This window comes from Bolinopsis microptera, chromosome 3 (genome assembly GCF_026151205.1).
Source record: "Bolinopsis microptera isolate Bmic1 chromosome 3, MBARI_Bmic_1.0, whole genome shotgun sequence".
Lineage (NCBI taxonomy): Eukaryota > Metazoa > Ctenophora > Tentaculata > Lobata > Bolinopsidae > Bolinopsis > Bolinopsis microptera.
The window spans coordinates 10,377,224-10,394,796 of record NC_087074.1 but is presented as its reverse complement, the minus strand read 5'-3'; positions in this window follow the sequence as shown (position 1 = coordinate 10,394,796).

The window sequence follows — 17,573 nt, the reverse complement described above, 5'->3', positions numbered from 1 at the left end:
TTCTGCTCCCTGGGCGATATGCGATCTCCCTGTTAAATCTTGCCAATTTTTCTAGCCATCGGGCTGTGATCCCTTGCGGATCGCGAAACGAAGTTATCCAAACTAAAGATCTACAATCAGTTTCACAGCGGAAATGCTTAAGGCCAAGCAAGTGGAAACGAAGAGTTTGTGTAAAGAAGACTATAGCAAATAGCTCTTTCTTAGTCGCAGAGTAGTTCTTCCGGGCCGGGTTCAACAAATGTGAACCATACGCTACCGGGTGGCGTAAGTCGTCTCTTATGACTGATAATAAGGCGACTGGTAATAAGGCGACTGATAATAAGGCGACTGATAATAAGGCGACTGATAATAAGGCTCAGATCTCACTGCGTTGACTGCTTTAGATGACGCCGTTTGACTGCTTTGGAGCGTGATGGCGGCGTCAAGCAATTGTTCCATTTCGAGTTCTTGTAATTCTCGTAGTCGCGACGCCAGGTATGGGTTGTTAATGTTTGCGATGAACGATTCTCTCAGTGAACCGTTACGCATCGCCAGATTTTGCGGGTACGCCTTTTTCGCTAGCTTGTGGAGTTCGAGGTGGTACTTCCAGATTCCTTCTGTCCTGAGTCGTCTTCGGTTCCGTAACTCCGTCACATATCGTTCGCTGTTGCGTTCCAATCCTTCTGCGCGCCTCAGCTGAGCGATGAGGTCGTTCAGGTCACCTCGTACGCCATGTACGGTTCTGGAAATTCCGTCTAGCGCCTTGTCTTCTAATAGACTTATCAGCAGGTCGGCGTGTTCAGGCGCAGGGCAGTTGATCGCCCTGGTGTACGCTGCAAAGTGTTGTAGGTAAACATCCAAATCCATCCCACTCTTGAATTGTGGCGGTGGTCGAATAAACATCGGTTGAATTCCTGGCGCGTTTACGGCGGCGGCAGCTGCCGCTGCAACAGGGGCAGCGTTATTACCTTGTGGGTCTGCCATTTTCCTGATAAGGTATTTGGTTAATTACGTGTTTTTAAAGCGTTACGTGCATTTGTCTGACTATTTACTAAGTGTGATTCAGAATGTTAACCAGTAAGATCATGGTAAGAATGTTATTGATCTTGTGTCAAACAAGAGCAGGTACGCGTTAGGGAATAAAAGTACACGCCTATTATATGAGTAACAGGAATTCGGACAAGTTCGGACGTATTTTCCACACGATTTTCAACAAAAAAAACTGGATCTGGCATATGCGACTTAAATATGCGGCCGATTGCACTTGTACCTGCGAATTTCGCCCGTTTTAAAAGGACGGCAATGTGACCAGTTAATAACTGTGCAAGGTGCGCTGCTTTTACTGCAGAACGCTGTACTCGTAAATTATGATTGCGTACTGACATCAATTATAGACGGTACCATGGTAAGGTGGTAATTAAATTATTTAGCAATATAAACATGATTATTATTCATATAAATACTAATTAGTCGTATTATCGTAGCGTTTAGTTCGAGGCGTCGTACTTCATTGATTTCCAGTAGAAGGTTGCATTTTTTTGTCGTTAAATGATACATGTCGCTGAATTTCTCCACGTGGCGTCTGTAGAAAAAAATAACTCTTCTTCTTTAAGATTCGTTGGGTAGTTACGTATGCACTTAACTTGGTGATAATTTCGTAGTTCTTTTTGTAGTAGTAAATGCGTGAGATTCTGCCATCCTTCAGCTCAACTTCGTCGGAGGGCTTGGTTCTTAAGTAACCGTCATCCACTCGGTAATCTTATTGTTGTACTTTGTCGTGACGATAAATCCGACAAATTCGTTGGTAATCTCACGTTGAACGATTACCAACGTTGAATGATTACCCAAGCTGGGCGCTTTGAGGGTGTCTTCTGATTGAAAACTCATGCCCTGGGTACAATTTTCTGCGAGTCTTTCGAAACATCATGGTGACTTTTCCTGGTTAGTGCACGGCCGACGGCTGTTTACAGTGCACTGATATTGGATGTTACATACTGTCATAGCTTTATTACTTCATCCGTGATATAATCACACCTCATTCTGCCAAATTTTTCAACCGAGGTCGGGGGACTCCGATCTCCAAATCGACCAGTAACTTAGAGGATCGTAGGTGCGACATCTTTATTCTCTAATCCCCAAGAAGTAATTAGTAGATTGACAGCGTCAATAGTGTGAAGTGAGATGGTTATGGGTTTCTAGGTTCTTTGGTCTGAGAACTATTTGCGCGTAACGATACCCTCTTTTTCGTACACTTCCTCCGTCTTGTGTAGCGTGCTTCTTCCGGGATGTCGGGCGTGTCTGGCGTTTTTGAATTCGTACGGTGGCGGAAGTGTGCCGCCATATCTCGGTATCAGGGCAACGGAATGACGCTACTACGTGGTCAATTTCCTTCCTTGTTTTCGACATATCGACTATAGGAGGGAGCGCAACAATCATTATTCATTATTTTTATAAGTACATAACACCTGGCCGGGGGGAGTAGCTTTTATTTTCGTAACGTACAAATTTACGGCGTATTTTGCCGAATTTCAAGCTTGGCTGCTGACGTCCACATTGACATCAGTTCTATTTTTTTCTTGAAGTCTAGTGACTTCGTCGTCGACTTAGTTGACGTTTTACTTATATATCGCTTCGACTTATATCGGGCGTTATATATTTTTCTTAAAAAATTCGAGCTTGCTTAGACGTTAATTTAGAACATAATTTTACTTCACTTCTGACGTTATTAACGTTAATCGTTATATACACTTGACGTCCCTCGACGTCAAGTATCACTTGACATTCATCGTAGTACGAGACAGAACTCACAATTTGAATATCTATAAGTAACCAGTCATCACCTAGTGTACTTCGGTGGTTTATCCTACTATATTTACAATTAACCTGGTTCTTCTTCGCCCAATAACTCACATATGCTTTATCTTAACTGTTGGCGGAATCGGCAATACTCGGCCGTAACATCTGCAGGAATATATCTTAAAACTTATATAGCGCGGCGCTTGTACATTTCTCACATCTCACACATTCGTCACACCACATGTTTCACGTGAGTCAGTCATCGCCATAATACACTTGGACGGCTTATCCTAAATTACCTACCTACTTATCCTGACTCACCTTCGCTCATCGCGGCAACGACCATTTGTCGGCATCTGCAGGAATATCATAACTACTTCGCTTGAGATCTCTCACACTTTAACTTAATTCGTAATAAAACGGGGCCCTGCTGGTTTAACTTTCACTTGCGTTGACTATTCTAGGGCTCGCGAGCCACATGCTCCGCGACTACACACGCTTTCAGAAACTGCGCTGTTACAGAGAAACACTGAATATGAAATCCAAAGGGGATTCAGTGGGTATACCTTTCTCCTTCACAACACAGCAGCTTACTTGAATGGTAGCGCTCTTGCACGGTTCATCGTCAACTTAACTTAAATATTGGGGCCCCTACCAGCTTGCATATGATTCACTCAAATTTGTCTCGCTCGTACATACTTCGTCACTAATTTCATTCGTCAGTAATAATTTTTGGGCTCCCCCCAGGTAATATTTCCATTGGACTCTACTTCTAAAATGAAACTCGGGGTGTACGTGCAACGTGTGTTACGCGTAGATGGTATAATAAGTTAATATAAATAGCATTAGAAATAATATTTAAAAAGAATTCAAGATGTACGTGCAACGTGGAATTCAGTACACTGCGTACTTCTCACTTCATAGGCACGTTAAATTCGTGCATACGTGCTGCTCACTTCGTGTGCACTCTACATTCAGTACGTTACGTGTTCGTACTTTATGCGCACGTCAAGTTCAGTATATATTACGTGCTGCTCACTTCATGTGCACGTTATATTCAGTACATTATTTTTGCACCGCAATGCAGGAACGCTCACGTAGTCCTGACTTGCACATCACTAATGCTCCCTGTCACGTGACTTATACACCAGGATTAACTCCGAGGCCACAAATAAGTTATTAGCAGCCACTTATAAGGTAATTAAGTGAATTGATATACACGGCATACTTAAAGCGGTTACACTGTGCTAATTTGCCATTGTATCGGGTTACCGATACCTTCAGCTCGCTCTGCACTTTGCAACTATTTAAGCGGCTCCTAACTGAGCTGCTATGTCACGTGACGGTATTCTACTCGTACGGGGGTCCTATTGTCTGAGGATATGTCACGAGTTCAGTCTTCAGACTTAATCGCACGGGGGTTGGTTCACGCTAGACAAGTGAACCTGACCCTACTATCACGTGATTAATAAATGGCGGGAAGGCTCCTGCCAGAGTATTCGGGCGGCGTGGTATTGTGTTAAGAAGTTTCGAGCGTTCAAGATCACGTGACCGGTATTCCGTGTGAACGAGCTAGATGATGGTCAATTATAGTGTGATAGTCAGTCAAGAGTTATGTCACTTAAATTAACTGAAAGTATTACGGAGTGTTAAAATGTGAAATCCAATAATGTCGAATCTTATCTCTTGGAAAATAACACGTGCTTTGGGATAATACCTTAACCTCATACTCTATACCAATAAGATCGTGTTAGCTTGTTGGAGTAATTCCCTGGGAATGCTGTCCTCACCAGGTTGGACGGGTTAAAAGGTGGCCGTGAATTCTAGAGGGAAATTATAAAAGTTACTTCTTCCCTAATTACCTAGTGGTTCTACAATTACGGGGAAATAATATATTTCTGAGAACTCGCGCTCCTACCTCGAATGTGATGAGATTTCTAGGTATCTGAAAGTGGTAGTTCACTGAAAGTGGGGACCCAGTAGGAGTGTAGGAATAAATCGATACAGGTGAAGTAATTTGGGCGGGAGAAAGTCATTTATTTTAAATATTGGAATTTTCGGCCACAAAAACCGCGATAATACTTGGTCTCGGTGACCCAGGTTCTAGACGGAAGGTGGTTACGATATTCCACCTCGTTATAATCTAGCTCCTACATTCTACCATGTCGATAGAACATTCTTACTAAGATCAGAAGGTGCCTTTTGGCGATTGAGTACTTGCACTTTAACTAGAGAGGTGGTAATTGAGCGATAATTACGAATGGGCTGCTATCTTAGCGCCAGATGTGCCTGGTCAATATAATTAACGAGTCACAGCTCGACCGTGGTTATGCGTTTTTATTTTTAAATGTAACTCCGTTGAAGACATTTACGAGCGCCGCTCGACCGTTTAACACCTCTAGCTCCACATTGAGCTGCTTTACCATTAGGCCACCTTCTTCAACTTTCATAATGTCCTTCGACTTCTTAAAACGTGCTTACACTACGAAATATAACCGCACAATATTTTTCTCGCGTACAAAAATAATCAGGTACGTTAAATTCGACTATTAGAGTCTGTCCCCCCTTATTTGGAATGGCCCGTGAATGATTACGTTCTAGCTCCTTTCAATTAACTTGCGTCACGTGATGCCAGTTTTTGGTGGTCTTCAAACGTAAACGGTTTGAAGGACGGAAATTTTAGACCCTGACGAAATTCATAATGCTGAGCGTACACAGCAAAAATCGGCAAGGGTTGGCATGACAACAGTTTAATATCCAGGTTCTTTTTAATTTCCTTAAACACATTTCTCGTTACTTTGGTTACTAGTGAATGTCGTGCGATTTGTCGTTTGTGAGTTTCGTGATCGTGAGGGTAACCAAAGTAGCGCTAAGTTGATTGTGACGTGAATCTAACTACAAAATATATTGGACGCATCTCCTCCCTTCTCCGAAGGGCGGTAAAATATTAAGTTTTTAATCTAACTGACGTCACTTCGCTATGACGGGCGACTGGACAGTCAAACTTTTAATGTTAACCCTTCTCAAGATTTGGAACTGCCCGTTCCGAGGCAAAGTGCCTGCACTCTTTCAGTGTATATAATATTTCTTTCGTACATGGTTAATATTTTAAGAAACAACCCTTTTATAGAAAGCGATGGTTTGCCAGACCTTTTAACGTTAACATCCATAAATCGGGATTTTATTATCGATATTTTCGGCGTTTAAAATATTAAATACACGGACCTGTTTCTCCCAGTTCTCGTCAGGACAGGGGGGATCCGTGGCGTTGTGCAGCGTGTTGAGAAAGCGGCGAGTTTCGTCCGGTGTCGGTACTGTACTTCTTTTAGAACGGACAGGCGTCAGCGTCTCTCCAGTATAATATGCGGGGAAGATGTTGTTATAATCTTTTTAAATGTTAGACCGTGTTCTTACTATTATGTGCGTACAAGGCTTAGCATACTAAGTATCATCTTTCGTTTAAGACAGTGGATGGTTTGTTATAAAACTGGTACGGTATGCAATACTGCCTGACCACTAAAGTTGGGTCCCGTATGCGGCTTCCATTTGTAAGACACAACGCTCAGTTGAAACGATAATATCTACAAAAGGGTGGACCGAAACACACTAATAAAACCTAGGTCAGGATACTTATTATAGGCTCCACGAGAGCGTACCTACTGCTCTCGAAATATGATTGTGCCTGGTTAGCCAGGAGATGCGGGCTATCACTTACCTCGATCATATCCTCCTTCAGGTCTCACCAGGGTCAGGGATCGTACAGTTCCACTAATATAGTGACACCCAACCTCAATGGACTGGTGCATTACCACCTGCACCACGATTATATGCTGGGAACCGCGAGGACTCCCAGTCTTAACACTGTCAATGATAATTATAGCACAGGACTGTTCCTGTGCTAGTGACTCTTAGGTCACATACTTGTATGTTTTAAGTCTAGTGAAGTACGCTTATTTAAGGGGCCAGAATCGAGCTTCTGACATCAAGGTAAATAAACTAATCATTGGATACATACATAGTTAGCGATAGAATAATTTAACACGTTATAGTCTAAGGCCACTCTAGGAGTACTCACCCAGTCGTCGATAGGAAAGTAGCGTTAGCAGGAGAGAAGTCTCCGGACGGGCCGGCATCTGAAGTAGCGAGGTCCTTCTGCAACTGCTGAGAGCTAATCCGAGGTATGAGTTCTCCTAGTCGGCATCCTGAGATCTGCGATAGCGGCGTGGTCCTCTAGATCCAGGATCCGTGGGGGCTGATCTCTGCGAGGGCTGAGCTGCGTCACGTAAATGCCTGTAATAGAAGTCATCTGAATCTCTGCGTCTCGGCGCGTCTGACCCCGGGTCCAATGCCAAGTTCCCTTGACCCCGTCTCCGATTTCCAGTTAATTAGGGGCGGACTATCATCGTGGGGCGATCGGAGCTCTGTTCCATGGGAATTGGTACGTTGAGTAGATAAGGTAGCTGGACATCGCCAACGGTCAGAGCGGGAAAACTTGTTCTAGAAGATACTGGAACGGGGTAGAAGTTTAAGACCACGTCTAATGATTACGTCTCCGATGGACACTGTACACAGCGAAATACCACGAGCATTCGGCGTGATTACTGTAACATACTGGCATCTTATCTACCAATCGGGGTTTCTTACAGCGGGAAGTTTGGAACAGTTTGGTTAAGTTTCGAACAAGTACCAGGGAAGTATCCCAATCTTCTGAGGGTTCCACCGAAATATCCAAACTTCAGTAAAGCTGCCCAATTTTTAGAATGATATAACTGACCACCAACAAGTGTGGCATCAGTCGTGTCCAAAATATCGATCATAGTTTGCATATCTGTTGTGTTCATAAACACCATGTCGTCGTCTAAAAGGAAGAAATATTTTGTATCAACCATTTTGAGGGCTTGGTTTCTCCCCTCTGCTATTCCCAAATCCTCATCGTCACTGACAACGTACGTCAGTAACGGATACTGAGCTAACCGATCTCTAATATCTCGAGGGTAATCATCTGGCCCGTCGTCGTAGCAAGCTATCGGCAAGTCATATCCATAACTATCCCTGACTGACTGAGCTAAACGAGCGACTAAATGGGGTCTACGGGCAGTTTTTACTACCAGAGTTACACATTCCCAAGGTTTTGTACACTTTTGTACTTGATCCGTTGGCAGTTCCTCTATCGGAGATATTCGTCTGTTGAAACCACAGGCTTTGAAGTCACAAGAATCGTTACTGGGTGGTATCACTGCGTTTTTCAATATTTTCCTGTCCTCTTGAAAAAGCGATTCCTCTGATAGGATAACTCGAGATCTATTGTTGTAAAAGTTAGTAAGACCCACAGTACTGTTGATGCAGACTTTCCGATATTTCAGTTTCCACAGTTTTTGATCAACATCAAATAAAGGGGTGATGAAGTGTGGTGCTGATTCTAAGTGTGAGTTTTGTAATGGCCTGACCATGATATAGGAACCATTGATTACATCGAAGTAACCAACACCCTCGCTGGCGTCACATTCTTGCAGATGGAGAGACTGATTCGTGATAGATCCCTCTTTAGATTTAGAATAACCAACACACCCACCAGTTCTCTCATAGATCAACTTGTGGTCACTATCCAGACTAAAAGCTTGCTCCACATCAGGGTCGCAGAAGTACACTTCCAATCTTTTACCATCTGGTGAATCAATACACCGACCCTCGTTCCACAGCCGTATCCGGTGTTTATAGAACCGATAATTGGTGGTTCGGGACCGGATCTCTGCTGTTATTGCGAAGTTATGCAGGACTATAAATATTAATCTGAACCCTAAGAGTATTAGGGAAACTATTTTGATATTCCCAGTAGTGCTGAATTGTGTTCCCAAAGCTCTCATCTAGAAATATTAAGTAACAACATGAAAAACGCAAAAACGATGATTCCTGAGTACGAGTTCTGTAATGAAAGCTCTGGAGAATAATGAGCTGTGATAAACCTCAATGTGGTGGAAATGTTTGTAGTGCAATATTTGTAGTCAGTACACTACTTTCAGTATTCCATGTTTTATATGCGTTGCCGCATGAAATATGTTTAGAAAAAGAATGTACTCATGTAATTCTATTTTTTTTAAGAAGATTGTCACTTTATAGGTTTATAGCTAGTCTCTCATCAAACCCGTTAGGGTATCTACAAATTTTATTTATAATTGCATTCATACTTAACGTAACAACTCAGAATTTTTAAATATAACTGTTTTTCTTTTTTTTCTTTTTTATTTGTAGTAGACTTATTTTTTGTTAAAGTTAAACCACTATAATAGCCTACTATATAAACCTTGAGATGTCGTCCAAATTTATAGTTCAAATTGTTAAATATTATTTCATCTCAACATAGAGTTGCACACAAGTCATAAATTCATTCCTCTAGGGTTATATTAATTAGAAATTAGAAAGATGAGTACAAATTTACATGTGTCAGATCCAGATCAATTAAATGAAAATTATCCAACCAAACAAAAAACATATCACAAATAAAGAATTGGTTTCAAAATGTGCAAGGATTATCATGGATACTCAGTCACAGCTTACTTTTAGGAAATCTTTCACGAAATAAATTATAAACAAAATTTCTAATCTCAAGAATGTAGTTTCCTCAAATAATTTACTGAATTGACTATTTTTGAGCAGGTTGTGAAGTTTGGTGCTGTTTCTTTGTCTGATCTCTTCGTAGACTGGACATTCTTTTATTTCATTTATATTTTAAATTGTTTGATTCAACATCATGCATGAAAAGTAAAATCATATTTTTGTTTTCCCTTCACGCACAGTTTAAGAGTATACTAGTTCATTCTGTAGTTTAAGAATAAAATAGACCATGCTGACCCACCAGATGAATCATTATGCAGTTATGTTGCTTGAGAAACAGCATAGGTGGACATATATTAATATCTCTCGCCATTCCTACAGATATACCTAAACATAATTCAATTAATAGTTTATGTCACGTATGTCAATCAACAATACAAACTATAAATATTAAACGTGTAAAAACAAAAATAGTTTTCAAACGCATCACATTCAGCACCCTGTATACATGTTCGGTGGTCCATTAACTAACACTGGATCGCCATCCTCGTCAACATCTGCATCATGGTAACTGAAAAAATCGTGAACATTGTACCTCCCTGAGATGAGCTTCACAAACCTACCCAAGCCTCTATGTCTCTTTTCATCGTAGCCCTCACCCTGCTCTGGACTGCCTTTGCTAGGTTTATCGTGCCTAAGAAATATTCCCTTACAGGTAACTAATTTGTAACCTGCTGCTTTCATTTTAATAAAAACATCCTTGTGCTCAAAAACCTTCAGCTCAGGATCCCATCCCCCGATTTGTAGAATTGGCTCAGTCCTTGCCATCCAAATATTTGAATTAAGTTCGCATCTGAAGCACCGCGGGTAGTTCGGAACAGTTTGGTTAAGTTTCTTACAAGTTCCAGGGAAGTATCCCAATCTTCTGAGGGTTCCACCGAAATATCCAAACTTCAGTAAAGCTGCAAAATTTGCCCTTCCAAGTAGCTGACCACCAACAAGTGTGGCATCAGTCGTGTCCAAAATGTCAATCATAGTTTGCATGTCTGTTGTGTTCATAAACATCACGTCGTCATCTAAAATGAAGAAGTATTTTGTTTCAACCATTTTGAGGGCTTTGTTTCTCCCCTCTGCTATTCCCAAATCCTCATCGTCACTGACAACGTACGTCAGTAACGGATACTGAGCTAACCGATCTCTAATATCTTGAGGGTAATCATCTGGCCCGTCGTCGTAGCAAGCTATCGGCAAGTCATATCCATAACTATCCCTGACTGACTGAGCTAAACGAGCAACTAAATGGGGCCTACGGGCAGTTTTTACTACCAGAGTTACGCATTCCCAAGGTTTTGTACACCTTTGTACTTGATCCGTTGGTAGTTTCTCTATCGGAGATATTCGTCTGTTGAACCCACAGGCTTTGAAGTCACAGAAATCTTCGCTGGGTGGTATCACTGCGTTTTTCAATATTTTCCTGTCCTCTTGGAAAAATGATTCCTCTGATAGGATAACTCGAGATCTATCGTTGTAAAATTTAGTAAGACCCACAGTACCGTTGATGCAGACTTTCTGATATTTTAACAATTGTGGATCAATTTTAAATAAAGGGGTAATGAAGTGTGGTGCTGATTCTAAGTGTGAGTTCTGTGATGACCTGAGCCTTATATAGGAACCATTGATTAAATCAAAGTAACCAACACCCTCGCTGGCGTCACATTCTTGCAGATGAAGAGATTCATTCGTGATAGATCCCTCTTCAGATTTAGAATAACCAACACACCCACCAGTTCTCTCATAGATCAACTTGTGGTCACTATCCAGGCTAAAAGTTTGCTCCACATCAGGGTCACAAAAGTACACTTCCAATCTTTTACCATCTGGTGAATCAATACACCGACCCTCGTTCCACAGCCGTATCCGGTGTTTATAAAAATGATAATTGGTGGTTTGGAACCGAATCTCTGTTTTTGTTGCGAAGTTATGCAGGGTAATGAAGATTATAATGATCCAAACGAGAAGAAGAGAAACGAATTTGAAGCTGAATCGTGTCCTCAACTGTCTTGTCAAAGCCTTCATCTAAAAATATCGAGTAAAAACACGATAGAAGTAAAAACGAAGGCTAAAATTTACAAACTTTAATAGATGACAACCTTTACAGTAACCATGCGTTAAGACAATAGCTGAAAAGGAGGACAGATTCAATAACTTCCCCTTATCTATATTATATTAATAAACCGGACGAAATCTCTCCGGCAACACTGGAAATTTACTAAAAAACAGACCCTTCGTTCTGACCAATTTTAGCTTGCAAATGGAATTGAAAACTTGCAAGTTTTAGCAAGGTTGCAGAAAATGAAAATGCGCCCGTTATAGCGTTCCTAGATTTTTTAGCACAGTTTAGCTACGCGCGTTGCCATGCTTTATAATTACTAGCAGGAACCCGTATAATCCTAAAATGGTGTCAAGACTCAAGAGACTAAAATAATTATTACCTATTTAATTCGCGTTTTTGACACCACTTGGGGATCCACATTTTGGGCTCTAAAACTCCTATTCCTTGGCCAATTTTTTATTTTTTCATGCTGATTTGAAAAGCATAAAAGCATTTGACCCAGTCAAAAAAGTTTCAGTTGTATATCTTTTACGGTTTTTGCGGAAAGTCGCGTTAAAGTTGATGCCGTGGTGTCAGTAAAATGGCACAGATATATATATATCGTCATTGTCAAATAAAATCCATACTTTTTACTGTACAGAGCTAGATGATGAAGAAAAATTAAATAGGGGGTTTCTATAATTTCTTAGGTCATAGAACAGACAAGGCTGGTCGGTCGGAGGTCGGTCGGAGGTCGGTCGGGCGCCGGTCGGCGGTAGGTGAACGCCGGTCGGAGGTCGGTCGGAGGTTTTCTTACATACAGGATCACCTTTTATGACTGCATGATCTTCGTTGTCTTCATTTATTTGATCAGTACACAATTTTAAAACCGCGAATAATCAAGAGACCACCTTTGAGGCCGTGATTCACAAAATTTATAATTTAGATAACTGTCCAGAACTTAATAATCATGACAAATAAAACTAACACGAACGGGCAATATAATGATCAGTTTGCAAAAAAAATGAAAAATTTTTAGTGGATCTTACCAGTACCACTAACTCACCAATAAAAGCTCTGGGGAATAATGAGCTGTGATAAAAACTCAATGTGGTGGACATGTTTGTAGTGCAAATCTTGAAGCCAGTACACTACTCCCAGTATTCCATGTTGTATGCGTTGCTGCATGAAATATGAAACGAAACGAAATGAAACACACTATTTACTACCCCGCTACTATGCGACAAAAATTATATAATAGTCTAGTACACAAGATATAACTAAATGATTTAAGAAGCTACACAATACGGTGGCCAATCCTGCAGCTCGAGACAAAAGCTATAACAGTTAACATAACAGTAAACACTGACCAATCGAGGTACTATCTTCCCTGTCACGTGACGCTCGGCCGATCACACGCTATAGAGGAGTTTTATAAGCAAACCTGCTCATCTTTTGTTATGATTGCTTATCAATTGTAGGAGATAAACTTTACATTGAAATAAATTTGCTACTGGTTATATGACCAAGCCGTCGTACGCTAAGGTTTCCAGATGCTGCTGTTGGGGTTAACGTAATTAGGGATACTCTAGGAGACATATTTAAGTGGTACTACTACTGGTAGTGGTAGGAACAAGGAAATTTGGAAAATTACAAAATCCCCATACATTCGAACTACCATCCGCCGACCGGAACAGTCTTAAGGTTTCTATAACTCGGAAATCTGACCTCCTGCAGCTCACCATTTTTGAGATTTAAGCAAATCGAGGATGTTCAAACGGTACAGAATGTTCAGCTCGTCAAAATATCGGTGGAAATCATTTGGTAGTCCCTAAATTGACTTAACCAGATCCAGTCTTATCCTTAGATTGGACATAACTCACTAGCTGAAATAGCACTTATCCTTATGCCTCCGTAAACGTTTGCTCCTTATTATTTGGTAGTCCCTAAAATGCTCCTTATTATTTGGTAGTCCCTAAATATTGCCACTCTGATAAAGAGAGACGGTGCAGCTCCTTATTATTTGGTAGTCCCTAAATATTGCCACTCTGATAAAGAGAGACGGTGCAGCTCCTTATTATTTGGTAGTCCCTAAATATTGCCACTCTGATGAAGAGAGACGGTACAGCTCCTTATTATTTGGTAGTCCCTAAATATTGCCACTCTGATGAAGAGAGACGGTGCAGCTCCTTATTATTTGGTAGTCCCTAAATATTGCCACTCTGATGAAGAGAGACGGTGCAGCTCCTTATTATTTGGTAGTCCCTAAATATTGCCACTCTGATAAAGAGAGACGGTGCAGCTCCTTATTATTTGGTAGTCCCTAAATATTGCCACTCTGATAAAGAGAGACGGTGCAGCTCCTTATTATTTGGTAGTCCCTAAATATTTCCACTCTGATAAAGAGAGACGGTGCAGCTCCTTATTATTTGGTAGTCCCTAAATATTGCCACTCTGATGAAGAGAGACGGTGCAGCTCCTTATTATTTGGTAGTCCCTAAATATTGCCACTCTGATAAAGAGAGACGGTGCAGCTCCTTATTATTTGGTAGTCCCTAAATATTGCCACTCTGATAAAGAGAGACGGTGCAGCTCCTTATTATTTGGTAGTCCCTAAATATTGCCACTCTGATGAAGAGAGACGGTGCAGCTCCTTATTATTTGGTAGTCCCTAAATATTGCCACTCTGATAAAGAGAGACGGTGCAGCTCCTTATTATTTGGTAGTCCCTAAATATTGCCACTCTGATGAAGAGAGACGGTGCAGCTCCTTATTATTTGGTAGTCCCTAAATATTGCCACTCTGATAAAAAGAGACGGTGCAGCTCCTTATTATTTGGTAGTCCCTAAATATTGCCACTCTGATAAAGAGAGACGGTGCAGCTCCTTATTATTTGGTAGTCCCTAAATATTGCCACTCTGATAAAGAGAGACGGTGCAGCTCCTTATTATTTGGTAGTCCCTAAATATTGCCACTCTGATAAAGAGAGACGGTGCAGCTCCTTATTATTTGGTAGTCCCTAAATATTTCCACTCTGATAAAGAGAGACGGTGCAGCTCCTTATTATTTGGTAGTCCCTAAATATTGCCACTCTGATGAAGAGAGACGGTGCAGCTCCTTATTATTTGGTAGTCCCTAAATATTGCCACTCTGATAAAGAGAGACGGTGCAGCTCCTTATTATTTGGTAGTCCCTAAATATTGCCACTCTGATAAAGAGAGACGGTGCAGCTCCTTATTATTTGGTAGTCCCTAAATATTGCCACTCTGATAAAGAGAGACGGTGCAGCTCCTTATTATTTGGTAGTCCCTAAATATTGCCACTCTGATGAAGAGAGACGGTGCAGCTCCTTATTATTTGGTAGTCCCTAAATATTGCCATTCTGATGAAGAGAGACGGTGCAGCTCCTTATTATTTGGTAGTCCCTAAATATTGCCACTCTGATGAAGAGAGACGGTGCAGCTCTTTATTATTTGGTAGTCCCTAAATATTGCCATTCTGATGAAGAGAGACGGTGCAGCTCCTTATTATTTGATAGTCCCTAAATATTGCCACTCTGATAAAGAGAGACGGTGCAGCTCCTTATTATTTGGTAGTCCCTAAATATTGCCACTCTGATAAAGAGAGACGGTGCAGCTCCTTATTATTTGGTAGTCCCTAAATATTGCCACTCTGATGAAGAGAGACGGTGCAGCTCCTTATTATTTGGTAGTCCCTAAATATTGCCACTCTGATGAAGAGAGACGGTGCGGCTGCTAATCAAATTATACGCAAACTCGCTGGTAAATATGATTACTGCACCCCCAAGTTAATGTAGTAGCTGAATTGCTCCAATTATTTGAATTATTTACCTTAATTGGTTTAATTTATTTTGCGTCTGTGCCTACTGTGAGGTGGATGTTGTGCACCAGGTTGTGCTAATCTTTTGCTGCTTTTGTGAATTTTTTTGCACCCGCCTTCGTTTTTAATTTATATTTATAGTATAACCTGAATTATCTGGATGAAATATTTGCTGCGAATATTTCTTAATATGATATGGGATATCTCAACGAACATAGAATAATCCTGCAGCAGCAAGTTGTTCTACAAGTATCTCATTCAGTTTTTAAAATCAAATCATGAATTTTATCAAAAATGAAAGAAAAGGACACTCATTTTTATTAATAAGCTACCTTTATTGTTATGCATCAGAGGTTCAGGGATATAACAGCTTCAATTACAAAACGCCGGATGCCTTAATTGGTAATTATCGAGTCGAAGCTCAATAGTACACATTTTGCAAGTGCGCAATGGTACTTTGCTGTTCTGCCAACGTCCACCGAACTGTTTTGTTCAGTGTCTTGGTGACCGCCTCCCCTGCAGTGGGAGTTTTTATGAACTCATAAACGCTGCCTCCACACCGGGTTCAAACATTTTACTTTGTTTCTTTGACGAGCAATTTTGTCTCCGATTAACATGAACATTAAGTAATCTATGAAATCAATTTGCGGCATGTTAAGTTGTTTTTGGGCAAACACCGTCGTTTCATCTGAACTTCTGAATAAACACATTGCTTTCATTACAAATTATAATCAGTATGAAGAACGGATTATTTTTTAATTTTGAAGAATATTTAAGAATTAAACATTAATGTTTTAATGTTGATGCACTGTCAAATGTGTATAACAAGACAAGTTTTATAATTTCGATCTTCTAGGATCCCTTGCCCAAAAAAGACGACATGAATTCCCTCATGAAATCAAAACGAACCAGGAATCCAATTTAGCTGCCCAACATTCCAAATGGAACTGGGAAGACAAATCCTACTGTTTGTGTGGATGTGCCAGTTACCTGCAGCTAAATCAAATTTAGGTTTGTAACTTAATCAAATATAGGCTAATAGCTTAATCAAATATAGGTTAATAGCTTAATAAAATATAGGTCAATAGCTTAATCAAATATAGGTTTGTAGCTTAATCAAATATAGGTTAATAGCTTAATCAAATATAGGTTAATAGCTTAATCAAATATAGGTTTGTAGCTTAGTTAAATATAAGTTTGTAGCTTAATAAAATATAGGTTTGTAGCTTAATCAAATATAGATTTGTAGCTTAATCAAATATAGGTCTGTAGCTTAATCAAATATAGATTTGTAGCTTAATCAAATATAGGTTTGTAGCTTAATCAGATATATGTTTGTAGCTTAATCAGATATAGCTATAGGTTTGTAGCTTAATCAAATATAGGTTTGTAGCTTAATCAAATATAGGTTTGTAGCTTAATCAAATATAGGTTTGTAGCTTAATCAAATATAGGTTTGTAGCTTAAGGGGGGGGGGGGGGGGGGGTTCACCCTGATTTTTTTTGTGAAACTTGGTTTCGAGATAGCAGTTGACCAACAAACTAGGACCAGTGACCGAAAATTTGGCGGCCAAATTCTGAAAAATGCCCGGCAAATTTCATAATTTGGCCGCCAAATTTAAAGGCCTTACTCAAAATTCTGTCCCAAAACTTAAGGTCATGAGGCGATTCTACGTTGATTCTGAAAATTTCGTGAAAAAATATTGAAACCCTATTGAGTTCTATTGTTTTGAGCGAAGTCAGTTTCGCAAATATCGCAAACTGAGATATGGGCGATTTTGTTCATTTTTGGCGATTATTTGTACACAGAATCCACAGTTAGGTAAGGTAGATATTGAGCTGACATGATAATCATAGGGAATGTGTAGTTTGGGCATACCTTTCATATAAAGTTGATTTCATTCAAAAATATTGATATTTGACCAATTTATAGGCCAAAATCGATCAAATTTGGTGCGTATGCCATATATAAACATAGTTGTTAGCTCATAACTCAGTTATTTTTCCTCCAATCTTGATGAAATTTCATATGCGAGTTCAGGGGATCACTAGCTACAAGTAGAGCATCTGGGTTTTGGGCATGCTGAGGGTATTTGGCTAAATTTGGCCTAGTTTGGACTAAATATGGGCGTGGCTGCCCCGCGGGCACCATTTGGCGGTTGGGGTCCGGGACCCCCTCAAAAGTTCGGTCACCGGTCCTAGTTTGTTGGTCAACTGGTATCTCGAAACTAAGTTTTACATCAATCAGGGTGAACCCCCCCCCCCCCCCCCCCCCCCCCCCCTTAATCAAATATAGGTTAATAGCTTAATCAAAT